Below are 14,928 nucleotides of genomic sequence, written 5' to 3'. Positions count from 1 at the left end.
TGAGATGGGGGAAAGATGATGAATTCTGTTTTGTCCATGTTCAGTTGTAGAAAGCAAGCAGAAAAGAAGGCTGAAATAGCAGGCAGACAGTGCGGGATTTTGGTAAGTAAGGAGTTGAGGTCAGGTCCGGATAGGTAAATCTGCGTGTCATCAGCGTAGAGATGGTACTGCATACTGTGGGATTCTATGAGCTGTCCCAGGCCGAAAGTGTAGATGGAGAAGAGTAGGGGTCCTAGAACAGAGCCTTGAGGAACACCGACTGACAAGGGGCGAAGTGAGGAGGTGGTGTGGGGGAAGGAGACACTGAATGTTCGGTCTGTCAGATATGACAAGATCCAGGAAAGGGTCAAGTCTGTGATGCCAAGAGATGAGAGGATTTGTAGCAAAAGGGAGTGGTCCACAGTGTCAAAGGCAGAAGACAGGTCCAGGAGAAGGAGGACAGAGTAGTGTCGCTTGCTCCTGGCAGTTAGTAGGTCATTGGTGACTTTAGTTAGGGCAGTTTCAGTTGAGTGATGGGAACGGAAGCCTGATTGTAACCGATCAAAGAGGGAGCAGGAGGAGAGGTGGGAGGACAGTTCAAGATGGACATGTTGCTCCAGCAATTTGGAGGCATAAGGGAGAAGAGATATCGGACGATAGCTAGACACAGAGGATGGGTCGAGGGAGGGCTTTTTGAGGATGGGTGTGATCTTAGCATGCTTGAAGGATGAGGGGAAGACACCTGTTGTGAGTGAGAGGTTGAAGAGGTGCGCTAGGGTTGGGATGAAGACCGAGGAAAGGTTAGGGATGAGATGGGACGGGAGCGGGTCAAGCGTGCAGGTGGTGAGGTGTGATCTTGACAGGAGGGTGGAGAGCTGATCTTCTGTCATGGTGGAGAAGCTGGTTTTGGAGGAGCAGGGTTGAGCATCTAAGAGGGGCAGTGGGCGCTGTGGGCCAAAACTTTCTCTGATCGTATCGATCTTCTGTTTAAAGAAAGAGGCGAAGTCTTCAGCAGAAATGAGGGGGAGGGGGGAGGTGCTGGGGGACGGAGTAGAGAATTGAAAGTGTTGAAAAGCTGTTTAGGGTTGTGAGACAGGGAGGATATGAGAGATGAGAAGTAAGTTTGTTTTGCGGCAGTGAGCGCAGACTTGAAGCTGGCGAGGGACTGCTTGTATGCAGTGAAGTGGTCGGCAGAGTGGGATCGCTTCCATCTCCGCTCGGCAATCCTGGAAGCCCGTCTCTATTCTTTGGTCAGGCTGGTCAGCCAGGGCTGCCTGTTGATTGTACGAGTTTTACTATGCATGAGCGGGGCAGCTGAATTGAATGTTGCTGTTATTGTGGTGTTATAAAGTGTGGCAGCAGCATCTGTATCATGAAGGGAAGCTATGTCTGTGAGAGGGAGAAGGGACTCTGAGAGTGATTGTAAGTTGAGATGTTTGAGATTTCTGCGAGGGAGTTTGAGGAGTGGGGGTTACACATTAGGAGAGGAGAGGGACGAGAATGTCAGTAGGTTGTGGTCAGACAGGGGGAGGGGTGTGTTAATGAGATTAGTAAGGGAGCAGAGGCGGGTGAAGATGAGGTCCAGGTCCTGGAGTGGCCTAGCCAGTCTCCAGATCTCAACCCTATAGAAAACCTTTGGAGGGAGTTGAAAGTCCGTTTTGCCAAGCGAAAAGCCAAAAACATCACTGCTCTAGAGGCGATCTGCATGGAGGAATGGGCCAACATACCAACAACAGTGTGTGGCAACCTTGTGAAGACTTACAGAAAACATTTGACCTCTGTCATTGCCAACAAAGGATATATTACAAAGTATTGAGATGAAATTTTGTTTCTGATCAAATACTTATTTTCCACCATAATATGCAAATAAAATGTTAAAAAAACAGACAATGTGATTTTCTTGATTATTTTTTCTCAGTTTGTCTCCCATAGTTGAGGTCTACCTATGATGTAAATTACAGACGCCTCTCATCTTTTTAAGTGGTGGAACTTGCACTATTGCTGACTGACTAAATACTTTTTTGCCCCACTGTATATATATATATATTCTATGTGTATATATCTATTCTATCTATTCTGTTATAATAACCTATTCTATTCTATACTGTACGCGGCAGATGATTTGCCGGCTTTTAATCTATCTATCTAACATATATATATGTTTTGAAGAATATTTGGTTTTAAAACGTGCACAATTGTGTATTATAATGCGATTTTAACATGAGCTTTTACACACAGAGAATTTGCAATCGTATAGCAATCGCATTGCACTTGGATGTAAATTGGATGCTAGGTGTGAAAATCGCATTGTACTCGCATAGCACTCATTCGTTTTTTCGGCCCGGAAATCGGAAGGTAACTGGACACACTCACTGCAAACAATGTTTCTGTTTATTTCACTTTCACCCCTATAATTCTTCACTTTCTGCAAACTCCCCTTATCCCTACTCCTAGTAAAGAACTGTTCATCTCCTCTTCAATCCTCCCCATACATCTCACCTCCTCCTCAGAACTGTTCCTTGACATTCAATCCTCTGTTTCCTAGCACAGACAGCCCCCTCATGCCCTCTCCTGCTCCCACCTGCTAACACTTTCTCTGCTCCTTCTCACTGCTGGTGATATCTCTCCAAATCCTGGTCCTCCTCACCACATCCCCACAGTCAGTTCTACATCCCATACACGCTCTATCACAAGTTTCTGTAACCTCTCTAACCTTATACCCATTCGCCAATCCCCCGCTTCCCCAGTCCCAATAACAGGAGCTCTGTGGAACGCTCGCTCTGTCTGCAACAAGCTTTCCTACATCCATGGTTATTTTGTTACTACCAAACTTTCCTTCCTCGCCATCACCGAAACCTGGCTCACCCCGTCGAACACAGCCTCTCCTGCTGCACTTTCGTATGGTGACTTCCACCTTTCTCACACCCCGCCCCAGCAGCAAGCATGGCGGAGGAGTTGGTTTTCTCCTGTCAGATAACTGCTCCTTTACCCCAATTCCACTGCTACCTTCTGTTACCCTCCCTTCGTTTGAGGTGCACTCTGTGCGCATCTATGCCCCCACCAACCTCCAACTGGCTGTCATTTACCACCTCCAGGGCCAGCCACCACCTTCTTTGACCACTTCACCACCTGGCTACTTAATTTCCTTTCTGCGGACATCCCCACTATCATCATGGGTGACTTTAACATCCCCATTGACACTTTCCTCTCAGCTGCCACTAAACTTCTATCTCTCACTTCCTCCTTCGGCCTCACTCAATGGTCTTCTGCAGCCACTGGTCACACATTGGACCTCATCTTCGCCCGTCTCTGCTCCCTATCTAACCTCTCTAACTCACCTTTTCCTTTTTCTGACCACAATCTACTCACATTCTCTTCCCTTTCCACTCCTTGTCTACAATTCCCAGCCCACAAACTTGCACACCCTCGCAGAAATCTTAAACACCTTGATCTACATTCACTCTCTGAATCCCTCCTCCCTCTCACAGACATAAGTTCCCTACACAATGCGGATGACGCTGCCGCTCTAAATAACAACACAATAGCTGCAGCTTTGGAATCTCTTCCCCTCTCATACATACCAAATCTCACAAAATCAACAGACAGCCCTGGCACACCAGCCTGACCAGAGAACTGAGGCGAGCTTCCAGGGCTGCAGAGCAGAGATGGAAAAGATCCCACTCCAACGAGCACTTCATCGCATTCAAACAGTCCCTCACTACCTTCAAGACCACACTCGCCACAACTAAACAAACCTACTTCTCATCTCTCATATCCTCCCTGTCTCACAACCCTAAACAGTTATTCAACACCTTCAACTCTCTCCTCTGTCCCCCAGCACCTCCTCCCTCCCCACTCATCTCAACTGAAGACTTTGCCTAATTTTTCAAGCAAAAGATTGATAACATCAGAGACAGTTTTAGTCGACAACCCCCAGAGCCCTTCCTCCCAACTACCCAGCCCTCCACCTCCAAAACCAACTTCTCCACCATTACAGAAGAGCGACTCTCCACTCTACTCTCAAGATCGCATCTCACCACCTGTGCACTTGACCCGATCCCATCCCACCTCATCCGAAACCTCGCCACAGTCTTCATCCCAACCCTAACCCATCTCTTCAACCTATCACTAACAACTGGTGTTTTCCCCTCAAGCTTTAAACATGCATCAATCACACCTATCCTCAAAAAGCCCTCTCTTAACCCATCCTCTGTATCTAGCTATCGCCCTATATCACTTCTCCCCTATGCCTCAAAACTCCTGGAACAACACGTCCATCTTGAACTGTCCTCACATCCCTCTTCTTGCTCTCTCTTCAACCGCTTACAATCTGGCTTCAGGTCATACCATTCCACCGAAACTGCCCTTACTAAGGCCGCTAAGCTAAGCTAACCGCTAAGAGCAAGTGACACTACTCTGTCCTCCTGGACCTGTCGGCTGCCTTTGACACAGTGGACCATTCCCTATTACTACAGACCCTCTCATCCCTTGGCATCACAGACTTGGCCCTATCCTGGATCTCGTCATATCTAACAGACCGGACATTCAGCGTCTCCCACTCACACACCACCTCCTCACCTCACCCCCTATCTATCGGAGTCCCGCAAGGTTCAGTTCTAGGGCCCCTGCTCTTCTCCATTTACACTTTTGGCCTGAGACAGCTCATAGAATCTCACGGCTTTCAGTATCATCTCTATGCTGACGACACACAGATCTACATCTCTGGACCAGATATCACCTCCCTACTAACCAGAATCCCTCAATGTCTGTCCACTATTTCATCCTTCTTCTCCGCTAGATTTCTAAAACTTAACTGACTGATCCACCTGTCCCCCCGCTATTCCCCTGCCTCTGCCCTCTGTCAATCCTTCACTGGCTCCCCATTACCCAGAGACTCCAGTACAAAACCCTAACCATGACGTACAAAGCCATCCACAACCTGTCTCCTCCATACATCTGTGACCTCGTCTCCCTTCTCTCGCGTATCACCCCTACCCTGGAACTCTCTACCACAACACATCAGACTCTCGCCTACCATCGAAACCTTCAAAAAGAACCTGAAGACCCACCTCTTCCGACAAGCCTACAACCTGCAGTAACCACCGATCGACCAAACCACTGCATGACCAGCTCTATCCTTACTAATAAGAAATACGGAGGGCACCACACACTGATTATCAGCCAGATAGTTCACCATGGGCTTGGAAACAACATGAAAACACATAGAAAAAAGATCATGCCCATATATTGGGAACACCTGAGATTATATAAAAGTCAAAAAAGCTTTATTGGTAGGAATACACAGCACAAACAACAGTTAAAAACACTAAAATACTAACAGATACCTATGCAAGAAACCATACCCTAGTATAGGGGCAATGATGACTAGCACCTAGAGTCCTATCCTTACCTACTGTATCCTCACACATCCCTTGTAGATTGTGAGCCCTCGCGGGCAGGGTCCTCTGTCCTCCTGCACCAGTTGTGACTTGTATTGTTCAAGATTATTGTACTTGTTTTTATTATGTATACCCCTCCTCACATGTAAAGCGCCATGGAATAAATGGCGCTATAATAATAATAATAATAATAATAATAATAATAATAATACAACAAGAAGGTAATAAGGAATTTAAAAAAAAGACAAAACCAAACATAAATTCAAGTTTCAAGATTTTTGAAAAAACGTATTTGTTGCAGCGAGAGTAGAGAAGAGACTCAGAATTCCAATCAGGGATCTCATCGTTCTGCCAGTGAAGATAGATCTTATCGTGAGATGAAAACCTTGAATAAAGTATTTATATGGGTTTTGAGGGGTGGAGTTGGATAAGCCTTGGGAACTCTACAGAAAAACAAACTTACACAGTAATAAACAAAATCTCAAGTGGACGTCCATTTATTATCAAAGTTAAAAATGTACTGCTATATATCCCAGTTTATGGAAGTAGTTTTAACCATGCACTTGGCAAGTTATCAGTCATGGTACAGGAGGAGGAGGTGAATTGTGATGTAATCCATTGTGAATGGTGGATCCTGTGTTATCTACTGTATATTGAGGTGTTATCAGTCATTATACAGGAGGAGGAGGTGAGCTGTGACATCACCTATTGTGAATGGTGGATCCTGTGTTATCTACTGTATGTTAAGGTGTTATCAGTCATTATACAGGAGGAGGAGGTGAGCTGTGACATCACCTATTGTGAATGGTGAATCCTGTGTTATCTACTGTATATAGAGGTGTTATCAGTCATTAAACAGGAGGAGGAGGTGAGCTGTGACATCACCTATTGTGAATGGTGGATCCTGTGTTATCTACTGTATATAGAGGTGTTATCAGTCATTATACAGGAGGAGGAGGTGAGCTGTGACATCACCTATTGTGAATGGTGGATCCTGTGTTATCTACTGTATATAGAGGTGTTAACAGTCATTATACAGGAGGAGGAGGTGAGCTGTGACATCACCTATTGTGAATGGTGGATCCTGTGTTATCTACTGTATATAGAGGTGTTATCAGTCATTATACAGGAGGAGGAGGTGAGCTGTGACATCACCTATTGTGAATGGTGGATCCTGTGTTATCTACTGTATGTAGAGGTGTTATCAGTCATTGTACAGGAGCAGGAGGTGAGCTGTGACATCACCTATAGTGAATGGTGGATCCTGTGTTATCTACTGTATACAGAGGTGTTACCAGTCATTGTACAGGAGGAGGAGGTGAGCTGTGACATCACCTATTGTGAATGGTGGATCCTGTGTTATCTATTGTATATAGAGGTGTTATCAGTCATTGTACAGGAGGAGGAGGTGAGCTGTGACATCACCTATTGTGAATGGTGGATCCTGTGTTATCTATTGTATATAGAGGTGTTATCAGTCATTGTACAGGAGAAGGAAGTGAGCTGTGACATCACCTATTGTGATTAGTGAATCCTGTGTTATCTACTGTACAAAGAGGTGTTATCAGTCATTGTACAGGAGGAGGAGGTGAGCTGTGATATCACCTATTGTTTATGGTGGATCCTGTGTTATCTACTGTATATAGAGGTGTTATCAGTCATTGTACAGGAGGAGGAGGTGAGCTGTGACATCATCTATTGTGAATGGTGGATCCTGTGTTATCTATTGTATATAGAGGTGTTATCAGTCATTGTACAGGAGAAGGAGGTGAGCTGTGACATCACCTATTGTGATTAGTGAATCCTGTGTTATCTACTGTACAAAGAGGTGTTATCAGTCATTGTACAGGAGGAGGAGGTGAGCTGTGATACACCTATTGTTTATGGTGGATCCTGTGTTATCTACTGTATATAGAGGTGTTATCAGTCATTGTACAGGAGGAGGAGGTGAGCTGTGATATCATCTATTGTGAATGGTGGATTCTGTGTTATCTACTGTATATAGAGGTGTTATCAGTCATTGTACAGGAGGAGGAGGTGAGCGGTGATATCATCTATTGTGAATGGTGGATCCTGTGTTATCTACTGTATATAGAGGTGTTATCAGTCATTGTACAGGAGGAGGAGGTGAGCTGTGATATCATCTATTGTGAATGGTGGATCCTGTGTTATCTACTGTATATAGAGGTGTTATCAGTCATTGTACAGGAGGAGGAGGATAGCTGTGACAACACCTATTGTGAATGATGGATCCTGTGTTATCTATTGTATATAGAGGTGTTATCAGTCATTGTACAGGAGAAGGAAGTGAGCTGTGACATCACCTATTGTGATTAGTGAATCCTGTGTTATCTACTGTACAAAGAGGTGTTATCAGTCATTGTACAGGAGGAGGAGGTGAGCTGTGATATCACCTATTGTTTATGGTGGATCCTGTGTTATCTACTGTATATAGAGGTGTTATCAGTCATTGTACAGGAGGAGGAGGTGAGCTGTGACATCATCTATTGTGAATGGTGGATCCTGTGTTATCTATTGTATATAGAGGTGTTATCAGTCATTGTACAGGAGAAGGAGGTGAGCTGTGACATCACCTATTGTGATTAGTGAATCCTGTGTTATCTACTGTACAAAGAGGTGTTATCAGTCATTGTACAGGAGGAGGAGGTGAGCTGTGATACACCTATTGTTTATGGTGGATCCTGTGTTATCTACTGTATATAGAGGTGTTATCAGTCATTGTACAGGAGGAGGAGGTGAGCTGTGATATCATCTATTGTGAATGGTGGATTCTGTGTTATCTACTGTATATAGAGGTGTTATCAGTCATTGTACAGGAGGAGGAGGTGAGCGGTGATATCATCTATTGTGAATGGTGGATCCTGTGTTATCTACTGTATATAGAGGTGTTATCAGTCATTGTACAGGAGGAGGAGGTGAGCTGTGATATCATCTATTGTGAATGGTGGATCCTGTGTTATCTACTGTATATAGAGGTGTTATCAGTCATTGTACAGGAGGAGGAGGATAGCTGTGACAACACCTATTGTGAATGATGGATCCTGTGTTATCACTGTATATAGAGGTGTTATCAGTCATTATACAGGAGGAGGAGGTGACCTGTGACATCACCTATTGTGAATGATGGATCATGTGTTATCTACTGTATATAGAGGTGTTATCAGTCATTATACAGGAGGAGGAGGTGAGCTGTGACATCACCTATTGTAAATGGTGGATCCTGTGTTATCTTCTGTACATAGAGGTGTTATCAGTCATTGTACAGGAGGAGGAGGAGATGAGCTGTGACATCACCTATTATGAATGGTGGATCCTGTGTTATCTACTGTATATAGAGGTGTTATCAGTCATTATACAGGAGGAGGAGGTGAGCTGTGACATCACCTATTGTAAATGGTGGATCCTGTGTTATATTCTGTATATAGAGGTGTTATCAGTCATTTTACAGGAGGGGGAGGAGGTGAGCTGTGACATCACCTATTGTGAATGGTGGATCCTGTGTTATCTTCTGTATGTAGAGGTATTATCAATCATTGTACAGGAGGAGGAGGTGAGCTGTGACATCACCTATTGTGAATGGTGGATCCTGTGTTATCTTCTGTATATAGAGGTGTTATCAGTCATTTTACAGGAGGGGGAGGAGATGAGCTGTGATATCACCTATTGTGAATGGTGGATCTTGTGTTATCTTCTGTATATAGAGGTGTTATCATTCATTGTACAGGAGGAAGAGGAGGTGAGCTGTGATATCACCTATTGTGAATGGTGGATCCTGTGTTATCTTCTGTATACAGAGGTGTTATCAGTCATTGTACAGGAGGAAGAGGAGAGCTGTGACATCACCTATTGTGAATGGTGGATCCTGTGTTATCTACTGCATACAGAGTTGTTATCAATCATTGTACAGGAGGAGGAGGTGAGCTGTGACATCTCCTACTGTGAATGGTGGATGCTGTGTTATCTACTGTATATAGAGGTGTTATCAGTCATTGTACAGGAGGAGGAGGTGAGCTGTGACATCACCTACTGTGAATGGTGGATCCTGTGTTATCTACTTTATACAGAGGTGTTACCAGTCATTGTACAGGAGGAGGAGGTGAGCTGTGACATCACCTATTGTGAATGATGGATCTTGTGTTATCTACTGTATATAGAGGTGTTATCAGTCATTGTACAGGAGGAGGAGGTGAGCTGTGACATTTCCTACTGTGAATGGTGGATCCTGTGTTATCTCCTGCCTATAGAGATGTTATCAGTCATTGCACAGGAGGAGGAGGTGAGCTGTGACATCTCCTACTGTGAATGGTGGAATGGTGGATCCTGTGTTATCTACTGCCTATAGAGATGTTATCAGTCATTGTACAGTAGGAGGAGGTGAGCTGTGACATCTCACAGCTCTTAGAACTGTTTTTACAGGTAGGGGCAGAGCTGCATTAGTAGGCTCCTGCTTGTAAAATTATTTAACCCTTTCAGATGGATTTACAGCGTGGGACATGACTGTAACGGCGGAAAGGTATGGGATATTGTTGTTTTTTATTTTTCCTTTTTTACAGAACGAGAGTCGTCATTTGGATTAAGAGTATAATAAACTATTACAACACTCTGTGTCTTTATTTCATTAAAATACTTTTTTCATAATGTGTGTGTGTTTTATTAACCATTTACTACTATTGGATTAATAATTGATAGGCGTCTTATTGACGCCTCTCCATTATTAACCTGGCTTAATGTCACCTTGCAATAGCCTTGGGCAATATCCATGGACCCTCTCTAGGCTATTAATATCTGCCCTCAGTCACTGGCTTTCCCACTCTGGCAGAGAAAATTGCGAGGGAGCCCACACCAGTTTTTTTCCGCAATTTAACCTTTTATTTTAACAGCTAGAGCCCCCAAAGTTTGCACACACACAATACTAACATTAGTAGTGAGGAATATACAAAAAAAAAAGGGAAATGAAAAGGTTTACTGTATGTAAACCAAGTCTCATATCATGTCGGGTTTGGGAAGGAGAAATGAAAAGCCGGCAATTGAATTACCGGCTTTTCTGCTATCTAGCGCCATATGAAATATACATACAGTATATACTTGAGTATAAGCCGAGATTTTCAGCCCAAATTTTTGGGCTGAAAGTGCCCCTCTCGGCTTATACTCGAGTCACGGTCGGCGGCAGGGTCGGCGGCTGAGGGGGAGAGAGGATTTTCGCATACTCACCTAGTCCCGGCGCTCCTGACGCTGTCCCTGCCTGTCACACTGTCTTCGGTGCCGCAGCTCTTCCCCTGCACAGCGGTCACGTGGGACCGCTCATTAAACTTATGAATATGGACTCCACTCCCATAGGGGTGGAGCCGCATATTCATTCCTCTAATGAGCGGTGCCAGTGACCGCTGACAGGAAGAGCTGCGGCACCGAAGACAGTGTGACAGGCAGGGACAGTGCCAGGAGCGCCGGGACTAGGTGAGTATTTTATATTCACCTGTCCACGTTCCACCCGCCGGGTGCCGCTCCGTCTTCCCATCCTCTTGCACTGACTGTTCAGGTCAGAGGGCGCGATGACGTATAGTGTGCGCGGCGCCCTCTGCCTGATCAGTCAGTGCGGAGAGACGCTGAGACGGGACGCTGAGGAGCTGCAAGCAAGAAAGGTGAGTATGTGTGTTTTTTTTATTGCAGCAGCAGCAGCGTTATATTTGGCACAGCTTTATATGGAGCATCTATGGGGCGATAATGAACGGTGCAGAGCATTATATATGGCACAGCTTTATATGGAGCATCTATGGGGCCATAATGAATGGTGCAGAGCATTATATATGGCACAGCTTTATAAGGAGCATCTATGGGGCGATAATGAACGGTGCAGAGCATTATATATGGCACAGCTTTATAAGGAGCATCTATGGGGCGATAATGAACGGTGCAGAGCATTATATATGGCACAGCTTTATATGGAGCATCTATGGGGCCATGAACGGTGCAGAGCATTATATATGGCACAGCTTTATATGGAGCATCTATGGGCCATAATGAACGGTGCAGAGCATTATATATGGCACAGCTTTATAAGGAGCATCTATGGGGCCAAACTGAACAGTGCAGAGCATTATATATGGCACAGCTTTATAAGGAGCATCTATGGGGCCATAATGAACGGTGCAGAGCATTATATATGGCACAGCTTTATAAGGAGCATCTATGGGGCCATAATGAACGGTGCAGAGCATTATATATGGCACAGCTTTATATGGAGCATCTATGGGGCGATATTGAACGGTGCAGAGCATTATATATGGCACAGCTTTATATGGAGCGTCTATGGGGCAATAATCAACGGTATGGAGCATTATATATGGCACAGCTTTATATGGAGCATCTATGGGGCCATAATGAACAGTGCAGAGCATTCTATATGGGGCACAGCTTTATATGGAGCATCTATGGGGCAATAATCAATGGTGCAGAGCATTATATATGGCACAGCTTTATATGGAGCATCTATGGGGCCATAATGAACGGTGCAGAGCATTATATATGGCACAGCTTTATATGGAGCATCTATGGGGCAATAATCAATGGTATGGAGCATTATATATGGCACAGCTTTATATGGAGCATCTATGGGGCCATAATGAACGGTGCAGAGCTTTATATATGGCACAGCTTTATATGGAGCATCTATGGGGCAATAATCAACGGTATGGAGCATTATATATGGCACAGCTTTATATGGAGCATCTATGGGGCCATAATGAACGGTGCAGAGCATTCTATATGGGGCACAGCTTTATATGGAGCATCTATGGGGCAATAATCAATGGTGCAGAGCATTATATATGGCACAGCTTTATATGGAGCATCTATGGGGCAATAATCAACGGTATGGAGCATTATATATGGGGCACAGCTTTATATGGAGCATCTATGGGGCCATAATGAACGGTGCAGAGCATTATATATGGCACAGCTTTATATGGAGCATCTATGGGGCAATAATCAATGGTATGGAGCATTATATATGGCACAGCTTTATAAGGAGCATCTATGGGGCCATAATGAACGGTGCAGAGCATTATATATGGTACAGCTTTATATGGAGCATCTATGGGGCAATAATCAATGGTATGGAGCATTATATATGGCACAGCTTTATATGGAGCATCTATGGGGCAATAATCAATGGTGCAGAGCATTATATATGGCACAGCATTATATGGAGCATCTATGGGGCAATAATCAACGGTATGGAGCATTATATATGGCACAGCTTTATATGGAGCGTCTATGGGGCCATAATGAACGGTGCAGAGCATTATATATGGCACAGCTTTATATGGAGCATCTATGGGGCAATAATCAATGATATGGAGCATTATATATGGCACAGCTTTATATGGAGCATCTATGGGGCAATAATCAATGGTATGGAGCATTATATATGGCACAGCTTTATATGGAGCATCTATGGGGCAATAATCAACGGTATGGAGCATTATATATGGCACAGCTTTATATGGAGCGTCTATGGGGCCATAATGAACGGTGCAGAGCATTATATATGGCACAGCTTTATATGGAGCATCTATGGGGCAATAATCAATGGTATGGAGCATTATATATGGCACAGCTTTATATGGAGCATCTATGGGGCAATAATCAACGGTATGGAATATTATATATGGCACAGCTTTATATGGAGCATCTATGGGGCCATAATGAACGGTGCAGAGCATTATATATAGGGCACAGCTTTATATGGAGCATCTATGGGGCCATAATGAACGGTGCAGAGCATTATATATGGGGCACAGCTTTATATGGAGCGTCTATGGGGCCATAATGAATGGTGCAGAGCATATAGGACACAGCTTTATAAGGAGCATCTATGGGGCCATAATGAACGGTGCAGAGCATTATATATGGCACAGCTTTATATGGAGCATCTATGGGGCCATAATGAACGGTGCAGAGCATTATATATGGCACAGCTTTATATGGAGCATCTACGGGGCCATAATGAACGGTGCAGAGCATTATATATGGCACAGCTTTATAAGGAGCATCTATGGGGCGATAATGAACGGTGCAGAGCATTATATATGGGGCACAGCTTTATAAGGAGCATCTATGGGGCCGTAATGAATGGTGCAGAGCATTATATATGGCGCAGCTTTATATGGAGCATCTATGGGGCAATAATCAACGGTATGGAGCATTATATATGGCACAGCTTTATATGGAGCATCTATGGGCCATAATGAACGGTGCAGAGCATTATATATGGGGCACAGCTTTATATGGATTATCTATGGGGCCATAATGAACGGTGCAGAGCATTATATATGGCACAGCTTTATATGGAGCATCTATGGGGCCATAATGAACGGTGCAGAGCATTCTATATGGGGCACAGCTTTATATGGAACATCTATGGGGCAATAATGAACGGTGCAGAGCATTATATATGGGGCACAGCTTTATATGGAGCATCTATGGGGCCATAATGAACGGTGCAGAGCATTATATATGGCACAGCTTTATAAGGAGCATCTATGGGGCCATAATGAACGGTGCAGAGCATTATATATGGGGCACAGCTTTATATGGAGTATCTATGGGGCCATAATGAACGGTGCAGAGCATTATATATGGCACAGCTTTATATGGATTATCTATGGGGCCATAATGAACGGTGCAGAGCAATATATATGGCACAGCTTTATATGGAGCATCTATGGGGCCATAATGAACGGTGCAGAGCATTATATATGGGGCACAGCTTTATATGGAGCATCTATGGGGCAATAATGAACGGTGCAGAGCATTATATATGGCACAGCTTTATAAGGAGCATCTATGGGGCCATAATGAACGGTGCAGAGCATTATATATGGGGCACAGCTTTATATGGAGCATCTATGGGGCCATAATGAACGGTGCAGAGCATTATATATGGGGCACAGCTTTATATGGAGCATCTATGGGGCCATAATGAACAGTGCAGAGCATTATATACAGTTAGGTCCATATATATTTGGACAGAGACAACATTTTTCAAATTTTGGTTATAGACATTACCACAATGAATTTTAAACAAAACAATTCCAATGCAGTTGAAGTTCAGACTTTCAGCTTTCATTTGAGGGTATCCACATTAAAATTGGATGAAGGGTTTAGGAGTTTCAGCTCCTTAGCATGTGCCACTCTGTTTTTAAAAGGACCAAAAGTAATTGGACAGATTCAATAATTTTTAAATAAAATGTTCATTTTTAGTACTTGGTTGAATACCCTTTGTTGGCAATGACTGCCTGGAGTCTTGAACTCATGGACATCACCAGACGCTGTGTTTCCTCCTTTTTGATGCTCTGCCAGGCCTTCACTGTGGTGGTTTTCAGTTTCTGTTTGTTTGTGGGCCTTTCTGTCTGAAGTTTAGTCTTTAACAAGTGAAATGCATGCTCAATTGGGTTGAGATCAGGTGACTGACTTGGCCATTCAAGAATATTCCACTTCTTTGCTTTAATAAACTCCTGGTTGCTTTGTC

The sequence above is a fragment of the Ranitomeya imitator genome, chromosome 10 (assembly GCF_032444005.1).
Source record: "Ranitomeya imitator isolate aRanImi1 chromosome 10, aRanImi1.pri, whole genome shotgun sequence".
Classification (NCBI taxonomy): domain Eukaryota; kingdom Metazoa; phylum Chordata; class Amphibia; order Anura; family Dendrobatidae; genus Ranitomeya; species Ranitomeya imitator.
This window is presented reverse-complemented; position numbering follows the sequence as displayed.